We start from the raw sequence: 11,098 nt of genomic DNA on the forward strand, positions 1-11,098 counted from the left end.
CAAAAGCAAAAGCTGACCTCTGATCAGCCAAGCCCAGTTCAGTGCTAGTGAGTTCATCTCGGTTCATGTCAACCTTCATTTACATTTCAGTGGTGACTCACATCAGGTTTTTGCAGTAGGGTGAATAAAACATCCCTCATGAATTCCGTCTGAGAGCAGACTTAGGGTGTGTTAAGGCCAATAGGCTCACTGTGTGTGTGTGTGTGTGTGTGTGTGTGTGTGTGTGTGTGTGTGTGTGTGTGTGTGTGTGTGTGTGTGTGTGTGTGTGTGTGTGTGTGTGTGTGTGTGTGTGTGTGTGTGTGTGTGTGTGTGTGTGTGTGTGTGTGTGTGTGTGTGTGTGTGTGTGCGTGCGTGCGTGCGTGCGTGCGTGTGTGTGTGTGTGTGTGTCTGTGTGCGTGCGTGCGTGTGTGTGCATGTGTGTGTGTGCATGCACACTTGTGTCTGTGCATGTACTAAAAGTACATATTAATGCGCCGTTCTTGCATGTTTAACCACTTAAACCCCTGTTGACTCGGGTCCCTCAGGGCGGCACAGAGGTGCTCCGGGGGTGGGGGTGGGGGTGGGGGGTGGCGGGTAGGGGGCGGTGAATCATGGTCAGTATCGTGGCCTGGTGTTTCACTCTGTTTCAACCTGTCATGGATCAGTCTATGACCTGGTGTTTTGACTTGTTTCAACCCGATATGGATCAGTCTATCACCTGGTGTTTTGAATTGTTTCAACCTGTCATGGATCAGTCTATCACCTGGTGTTTTGACTTGTTTCAACCCGATATGGATCAGTCTATCACCTGGTGTTTTGAATTGTTTCAACCTGTCATGGATCAGTCTATCACCTGGTGTTTTGACTTGTTTCAACCCGATATGGATCAGTCTATCACCTGGTGTTTTGAATTGTTTCAACCTGTCATGGATCAGTCTATCACCTAGTGTTTTGACTTGTTTCAACCTGGTATGGATCAGTCTATCACCTGGTGTTTTGACTTGTTTCAAGCTGGTATGGATCAGTCTATCACCTGGTGTTTTGACTTGTTTCAACCTGGTATGGATCAGTCTATCACCTGGTGTTTTGCCCTGTTTCAACCTGTCATGGATCAGTCATACTATATTATGGTATAACAACATACTATATAGTACATGACTATAGAGATGACTATAGTACATGACTATAGAGATGACTATAGTACATGACTATAGAGATGACTAGTACATGACTATAGAGATGACTATAGTACATGACTATAGAGATGACTATAGAGCACCGAAGTCTGACGTCACTGCCACTAGAGGGCGCTGTTCCACGGGTTTGTGGCTTTATTTTTTGTGTTGAAATCCCCATTTGAGAATCTTAGATCACGTCATATAAGAAAGTGTTCCAAACAACACACCACCCTGGCGTTTCTGTCAGAGGGGGGGCTCTGCATCGTTTATGATATTCATTCATATTTGATACATATTTGATACATATTTGATTCTGGCGAAAATGGAAAAATTCTGCCTTAAAAGTCTTTAGAACTACTACTTCCGGGTCTGAAATGACTGTCCCTACAGCAGCCGCGTTCATGGGAAATGTAGTCTTTGGGTTGTTTGACTCGTTTCTGGTGTTTATATTGTGTTACTCTTTGGGTAAATGGGTTCATTTACACCTTCAGTCGATGCTTCATATCCATATGAGTAAAATCGCCAGGGTGGTGTGATTATTTTTGGAACATATTTTATTTTTGGTGTGTTTATTTATATGAAGCGATCTAAGATTCCCCAATGAGGATATCAACACAAAAAGTAAAGCCACGAACCTGCGGAAACACGCCCTCTACTGGCAGTGACGTCAGGACTTTGGCGCTCTATAGTACATATCTATAGAGATGACTATAGTACATGACTATAGAGATGACTATAGTACATGACTATAGAGATGACTTTAGTACATGACTCTATAGTACATACATATAAAGATTACTATTGGAGATGACAATAGAGACTATAGTATATGATTATAGTACATGACTATAGAGATGACTATAGAGATAACTATAGTACACGACTATAGAGATGACTATAGAGATAACTATAGTACACGACTATAGAGATGACTATTAAGATGACTACTATGGTACTGACTATGTTTATGACTATGGTGCTGACTATGGTGCTGAACATGTTGATGACTATGGTGCTGATTATGGTTTATAACTATATTAATGACTATGGTGCTGACTATGGTGCTGATATGTTAATGATTATGGTGCTGACAAATAGATTATGGTGTTTATGGTCCTGACTATGTTAATGACTATTTACTAGATCGAGTATGCATACTATCTAGAATGCATACTAGATATAGTATACTTACATACGATCTAGTGATTTATGTATCTGTGCATTTCGTGCTCATGTACTGTATATTACTCTATCATTCATGGATGTGTGTGTGTGTGTGTGTGTGTGTGTGTGTGTGTGTGTGTGTGTGTGTGTGTGTGTGTGTGTGTGTGTGTGCGTGCGTGCGTGCGTGCGTGCGTGCGTGCGTGCGTGCGTGCGTGCGTGCGTGCGTGCGTGCGTGCGTGCGTGCGTGCGTGCGTGCGTGCGTGCGTGCGTGCGTGTTTAGATGTTTCGGTCAGCTGTTTTTTGATGTTGTCATGTCAGGGAGTCTCGAGTCTCCTTCCTCAGGAGATAAGGCTGACTCATGGCCGAACTCTTTGGCCTACTTTTGTAACTCGCAAGCAGGGTGCACGCGTGTGCACGCGCGTGCACGCACATACACACACGTACAGGTGATCTACAAGTTCACAAAGCGTCACATCGCAATGTGTTGAGACGTGTTGAGCTTGTAGATCTATTTTTTGTAATTTCTTTAATTTTAAACAAATGGTTTGACAAATCTTATATGGCATATTTGACCAAAATAGGGATGCGAGGGTTAATGTGGTTAACAATTTGAATTGCCCACGCGTGCAAATTTTAATTACCCACGCACACACACACGCACTCACACAAAATACACCCATGCACGCACACACACACACACACACACACACACACACACACACACACACACACACACACACACACACACACACACACACACACACACACACACACACACACACACACACACACACACACACACACACACACACACACACACACACACACACACACACACACACAACCACCTGCATTCATACAGTACAACAATGAAAATGCGCATAAACACACATACAGTACATGTGAATCACTGTCAACCACACTCGCACAGTAACAAATGCACAGTAACACACACAGAAATGCAATCTTTGTTCAGATGCTGGGTACCAAAGACTTAAAAAAGTTTTGTAACAACCTTGTTTTGTGAATGAAAGATGTGGTTTGCATACATTTCATTAGATGCATTAACCCATTAAGACCTGGAACTGTGACATTTTTGGATTTGAGCTAAAAAAGCATTATTTTACACTTTGGGCTATTCAAAAATAGCAGATATACAAGCTCATAGTGCGGCAACGAGTGCCGCGCTATATGAGCTTGTAGATCTGCTATTTTTGAAAAATCGTGAAAATGTGTGGAAATCTTTGAATATATATATTTTTTTAAAGCGAACATTTTTAACTCAAATCTTTGTTTCTGGGGGTCCCTGGAACAACATATTTTGAGATGGGGATCCGCGGCCAAATACATATAATTCTGGGGGTCCTTGACATGAAAAGTATTGAGCACCACTGATATAGAAACGTATGTTTTTCAGAATACTGTTGGGATTTAGGAGACATGTAGAATCGGCTTCAGGTCTTAATGGGTTAAAAGGGATAAATAACATGACACTAGCAACAAGACATACTGTAAGGATGAGGATTTGCTCTGCTGATGTGACTTCCATAATAAGGCCTTTAGACAGTCAACAAACTAATACAACCCCAATAGACAGAGCTCAGAGAGTCTGAATGAGAGTTAATGATGCAACTTCATCAACAGAAGGCTCTAGGTTGGGGTTCTGCATAAGCAATGTAATCATCATTGCTCTATTTTACAAGAAATCCCAAAGAGGGACCCAGATCTCTCCACATTTTAATTAACTCAAAAACAGACAAAGTCAGCGAGGTTGGCTCAGAAGCTGCTGGCTGGGGTAAAATAAATGTCACAAAAAACCAAGGCAAAATCCATTCTAAAGATAGTTTCCGCTGTTGCATTATTTTTTTTTTATTGTTTTCGTATTTTCCAGTGTAGAGACAGAGAGAACACACTCTCTGGACACTTTGGTGAAGTTGCACGAGCGCGCCTTATATGGAGCTGTGACAACTCCTTCTAGATCAGCTATTTTCGGTGCACGTCGGCCGCGCACAACTCAGTATAACTCAGGCTTAAAGCTGCAATCCATAGCTTTTTTTTGGGGTGAATACAATATTATTGTGTGTTGATACAATATATGGTTTGAGGTGGTCTCCCTGCTCTTCTATTGAGACATTTTGTGAATCCATTTCCTGCTCCCGAAGTCTGGGGTGACCAATCAGGGCCCAGTATTCAAATATGGGAGATTGGTTGTAGGACTAACCAATTGCGTCCAGAGCCATTGTTTTGCTCCCGCCCCTTGGAGGAAAAAAAACGTCCTCATAGAAGCGCCAGACTCATATCCACGCAGTGATACAGTCTGGCTACGCTGAGGCTACATCTCTCTGCCCATTTCCTGTCAGACTACTATCCTATCAATAAAGGCATAAAAATACATCTGGAAAAAAAAAAAGAACTGTCCACCTTCACCACCACTTTCATTCTCACAGTAAACAACTCATTATAAATCTTAACGGTGTGGTTTTCTGCCTAGCGAAGTGAAGGACCGGTAGTGAGTTTACTGCATTATGAGGACTACAACATAGCCAACATTGTTCATACTGCATCTGGCTGGGGTAGAGGTAAAACACACACGCCCCCCACCGCCGCAGAGACCAGGCCGGGAAGCAGTGGTGGATATAACTAAGTACATTTACTCAAGTACAGTTTTGAGGTATTTTTTACTTTACTGGAGTATTTCTAATATTCAATACCTTTACTTCTACTCCACTACATCTCAGAGGCCAATATTGAACTTTTTACACAATTATTTGAAAACTTTAGTTACTAGCTACTTTGTCGATTTTGATTATTATTACAAAGCATACATTAACCACTTCAGCCCTATATATTTCGGTTATTTGAAAATAGCCGATCTACAAGCTCACAACGAGTCGCTTTGTGACGCGATTGTAGATCTGCTATTTTCATTCATTTTGAGAACTTGAAATGGGACATTTTGCATAATGAATACTTTTACATTTGATACTTTAAGTATTTTGATGCTAATACTTTTGCACTTTTACTCAAGTAAATTTTGAATTCCGGACTTCTACTTGTAACAGAGTATTTGTATATTGCAGTATTGCTACAGCACTTTTACTTAAATAAAAAAATGTGAGTACTTTTTCCACCACTGCCGGGAAGACAGCCTGAACCTCTACGTGTGATTACATTCTCCCAGTGAAACTCCTCGCTGTCGGGTGAGAAGGAGCGGCTGGCAACTCCATGTGTATTGGGGAGGCATATGTGGTTGTCTACACGCTCCCCAAGACCAACTGAGGGCTTTGGCAGTGACAGGGACCGCAGCACGCCACTGTACATATGGGGATTTGGCAACAACTAAATTGGGAGAGAATGTGGGAAAAATAGCATAGAATAAATACACGTTTCACCATACTGTATGCAAAACAAATGAAGAGACTCCAGCAAACCGTCTTGAAATCAGGGGCGTAGCCAGGCTGGGCCTAGGCTGTGCACCCGGACCGAACATGTGCGGTTATTAGCGTTTTGTTATGCTTTTTTTGCTGGTTTGTGACGGATTTCGGGTACCTATATATACACTGTTATCAAAATGGCTGAATATGACATTAAAAAAAGGGTGGGCAGAAAAACCAAATGGGTGGGCCCAGGCCTACCTATGCCCACCCGTGGCTACGCCCCTGCTTGAAATGAAAATTAAAATTAAAACATTTACACTTTACATTACATCTATATTTTCTAATCAGGGGTCATCAATATGTCCGTACACGCTACACGGACACATGTGTCCGTGGCAAGACTTGGCCTTGTCTTCGCCAAATGTTTGATTTTGTTTTTACACACCATTATAATGTTCTTATTTTGATCATAACACCCAATTACTGAATGTCAGTCTCCAGGTTTTCTTCAGATTATGTATGACACTGATTTACTATGACACTATGTATTGTATGGCACATTAGCTCATGAGTCCACTGGTGCAGTGGTTCTCAAACATTTTATTTTCAAGGACCCCCATAATGGACCCGAACCAAATGGACCCGTAGGGTCCATTTGGTTCTATTTGTACACACTCAGAGTTACAGACCAGTAATGGTCAGCTAGCTCTTTATGTGTTTGTCTATATTATATGTCCATGGCAAAAATAGAATTTTGTAAAAAAAATCCACCACAAACCAGCATGGCGATTACCCCTGTTTCTAATAAGTGCTTTTATTTACAAGTACAGTATAGACAGTGCATGGGAGTCTGTTTGTACAGCATACTTTTAGTGTCGTCTTCTTTGCACCTGACTCTTTTCTCTCTCTCATGTGTGTGCGAAGAACCTAGTTTCTTCTTCTGTCCTCCATGCTGTGTGAACTCAGCACACTCTTGCAATCATCAACGAGCGGTGCTCGACACCCTAATGCTTGTGGAATGCTTAACAGCATTTTCCAGCATCCGCTCTTCCTCCCTTTGCTCTCTATGGCCAAATTAAAGTAATTCAGATCGCGTGATTGGATTGGATATCATTAACTGTGTAAACTTTGGATGAACCTAAATTCTCTTTAATTGCCCCCCTATCCCCCATTTGGTTCAAAGGAAACAACTGAATTCATGAGGTCAGTGTATTCATTCTACAGCCTCATTTTACTGTACCCGAATTGTGCTGCTGTTACATCACCACTTAAGAATCAACTTGTATTTTGTAAGTGACTCCCAGCAGATTATCTGCTTTGAGGATTTTAAGTAGTCCCAACTGCACTTTTTGTGCTCCAAATATTCTTGGTATACTTCTTTCATAATCCCAAACCATCCACAATCCAAACCATATTATGGTTTGGGAATGTCCAATTGTTTCCTCATTTTGGAATATGGTTGCAGCTAAACTTTCATTACTTTTGGAAGTTGATATTACACCTTCTCCATCTTTATTTATTTTAAATGATGAGTCCCAGCTACACCTAAACTGCACACACAGGCGCATCTTCTTCTGCTGGATTAACAGTGGCAAAGAAGATGGTGGCTACGAGGTGGAAAACTCCTCATACTTTAACATTTCGCCAATGGGCTCTAACTTTTTTAGATACAGTATATCTAGAACTGTCAACGGCAAGATTACATGGAGCGAGCGAGAAAAACGTTAACGTGTGGTGTAGCATTGCAGATAAGCTTAAGGACATGATTTATATATTTATATATTAGGCTGTTCTTACACAGTGGTAGGAACTTTGCTCAGGTATGCATGGTGTTTTTGGCCCTGCTTTTCGTTGGTTCTAGGGGTGGGTGGATGGGTGGGTTTGCTTATTTTATTTTCTCAATGTTTTGTTTTGTAAGTTTTAAATTGTGTATGTGTTGTATGCATATGTATCTTGTTTTTGTTACGTTTTTTTTTTATTCCTGATGCATCTATGCATACTATGTTATGCTGGCATAGGCTAATTGTATTGATTTTGTGATTTGCTGAATAAAAACAATTGATAACAAACGTGTATTTTGGCAGTAGCTGATCATATTAACTCTTTCACTGCCAAGAGTATTTTCATAAAGTACTCCCCCAGTGCCAGCAATTTGCGTTTTTTTTTTTATTTTTAAATTTTATAATTTTTCATTCAAATAAATTATCTGATTGCGTGTTTAAACCCATATTACAGTTCTACCAGTAGAGAGCAACAAATCGACACATTGATGACCTCGCTGGCTCACTCGCCCCCTCCCAAACAGGCTCACGTCATATCCGGTCATAACCGGATGTTGACATTTTCGACAATCGTTGATCGGGCTAAATTACGATGTGATACACGACTACGATGACTGATCGTCACCCAGACCAAAGAGAGTAGACGTGGACCTCTCCGTTCGTTTTTTATGCCGTTTGAAAAACCGTGACTTTCCCTATTCTGGCCAAAAATGATCGCGGGAAAAAAATGAGAACCGGAAACGGAATCTGCGTCATGAAACCGGAACCCAATGAGTCTGAAGGAGTCAGGAAGCGAAAGTGATCATGAAAAATAAACAGTATAGCGCGACTACAGTCAAAAGTAAAAACTCGGGATTTCTCGTGCTGGCAGTGAGGGTACTCGGGAAAAACGCGGGATATCTCGGGGCGTGGCACTGAGAGAGTTAACCAAAGTCCAGGAAAAGCCTAGCCATTGACAGAGCTAACGCAATCACTTCTTCAAAACATCAGATTTAGGAAACTCAGCTCATACTGTATACAGTATGTTCTGAAATGTGAAATCCAGTGCTGGGTGCAAACTACCACAGCCGCTAATGTGCAGGTGCAGCTTGGCGGTTAATGGAGTCATGTCACGATAAGTGTGCTAGAAAATGAAAAAGTGGCAAAGCTTTTGGGAAATTCCAGACCTTGAAAGGCCTAGAAACCTAGTCACCTCCCAAATTAAACCAGCTGACAGAGGCAGACAGGGAATTGGGGATTTATGGAGAGAGCATTCTCTGGGAATAATACAAAGAGGAGTGTTTCCACTGTCATTATCCCAGTGATTTAGAACGGGAGTCCTTAAATGTTTTCCACCAGATTGAATAAATTCAGTGTCGCAATGGGACACAGTCTTATTAAAACATGTGATTCCTCTTGACATGTGGAATACCCCCCAGAAATATGTCGGCAGATGACTTTTGGTACAGTCCCATGGTTAGGAATAGGAAAACATCAATCTAGATGTTGTATTTTCAGTCCCCACACTGACAAAAAGAAAATAAAAAGATTTATTCACATACGCTGTCAAACACACACACACACACACACACACACACACGCACACGCTCCAATACCCTGCGATGCAGCTCGTCTCTTCCAATTAGAGATTAGTCTATCGTATGGTCTATTGTAATGTTTTCCACACACTTCCCTCTTTCTGTTTTAATCTCTTTAATTCATACTTTTCACTCCATGCACGCGCGCGCGCACACACACACACACACACACACACACACACACACACACACACACACACACACACACACACACACACACACACACACACACACACACACACACACACACACACACACACACACACACACACACACACACACACACACACACACACACACACACACACACACTCTATTATGCAGGCAAACAACTGCATAGGTTTAAACAGGCGATGGTACTGCATGCACAAAGGCACACACACTTTAGGTGGTGGAGATAATGAGATCATTTCTGTTCATAGGGAGGTGAACAGCCACTTGGATGATCCTGGATTGCAGAAAGGTGGGGGGGGATAAAAGAATATATGAAGATAGGGAAGAAGAAGAGAATTAACAATGCGATAGACATCCAGATGCAATATTGTATTTGAGACAAACTATTGTTTTTAGTTCAAGTCCTGGGAGGTGTGTGAAAGTAGTGAAAAACAATACAACTGGGACAATATGGATGGATAGAGGAATGAAAGAATGAATGAATACCCCTTACAGTGTCAATTTAACTTGACTGTAACAAGACTAAAGGGCCCTATTTTGGGGCAGGCAGATTGACATGAGGTAAGCAGCAAGATGGGCAAATTGACAACTTAAAGAGGTGCAGTAGCATGTTTATGACCGGTCCTAAATCTACACGTTGGAATGTGGGCGTTTCGCACCACTTTTTGATGATTGGTTCGCATGGTTGAAGGCCAGGCTTCTTTTCCCATCGTCCGCTATTGCTTTTCCATGCTCTGGAGGGGAGGTCACAGAATTCAATAGGTCACCAAATTTGGCGCAACACCTGCAAACTGCGGCTGTACATTTTTTCTGTCCAGAAAATAACCAAAGTAGGTTGCCATGCTCCATCCGCCACATTGCTGATGCTGATGTGTCACGCCGGTTTCCCCAAAAATAGCACCAAAAAATGATATCCGAGATCAACATGGAAGCCATGGTATTATTAGACTCCGTATTAATTTAGAATAAAGTGTTGGACAGACCGATGGAGGACTGATGGACCAACCTCGCCATCTTACCCAACCGCTAGTGGTGTTCAGAGTGAAATTGACTCTCCGGATTTTAGCATGAAAAGATTTAAAGTTGAATAACTAAATTAAATGTTCTGGTACGTAGGGTATCCCATGCCTCATTCGGCAGCGATCTTTTTAATTACTGCAGCACGGCTTGTAAATATATGCAAATCTATCATGTCGGCACAGGCCCAATTGGGAACAGAAACAGCTAAGAAAATTACACAAACTAGGTGGATCGCTGCGTGTCTAATCAACATCGAAATGAATGAACGGCATTCTCATGAAATGCGACTGTGTCAAAGTGAATACAAAAAAAAGCCTTGGGACAAAGGAAGCAAATGGCCAAGTGGAGCGGAACAGATGTAATAGTAACAAATGACAACCGAACCCTGTTGATTTATGAACGCGTTTGGGTGTTTTGTTATAGATAGATACTGTTGACAAGGACACACAACTCTCCACAGTCGGAACATTCTGGAAGTTATTACACCACTTGACACTGTGTATGTGTGTGTACCATTAAAACCTGATATAGAAAGAGGGGAGAATGAAGAGGGAGAAGATAAAGGAACAGATGTAGAGAGAGAGAGAAAGAGAGAGCGAATGAGAGAGAAAAAGTACCGAAAGAATGAAAAAATACAACTGTAGAGAGAGTGTGAGAAAGAGACACACAAATATACAGTAAAATCACTTACAGATACATTGATACACTTACATCAACACTCGGAATGTTGCAATATAGGCTGGCAACAAGAGAGAGAGAGAGAGAGAGAGAGAGAGAGAGAGAGAGAGAGAGAGAGAGAGAGAGAGAGAGAGAGAGACTGCACATACTGTACAAGCATTTACAGTATG

The sequence above is a fragment of the Gymnoscopelus braueri genome (assembly GCF_963280865.1).
Source record: "Gymnoscopelus braueri genome assembly, chromosome: 18".
Taxonomy (NCBI): Eukaryota; Metazoa; Chordata; class Actinopteri; order Myctophiformes; family Myctophidae; genus Gymnoscopelus; species Gymnoscopelus braueri.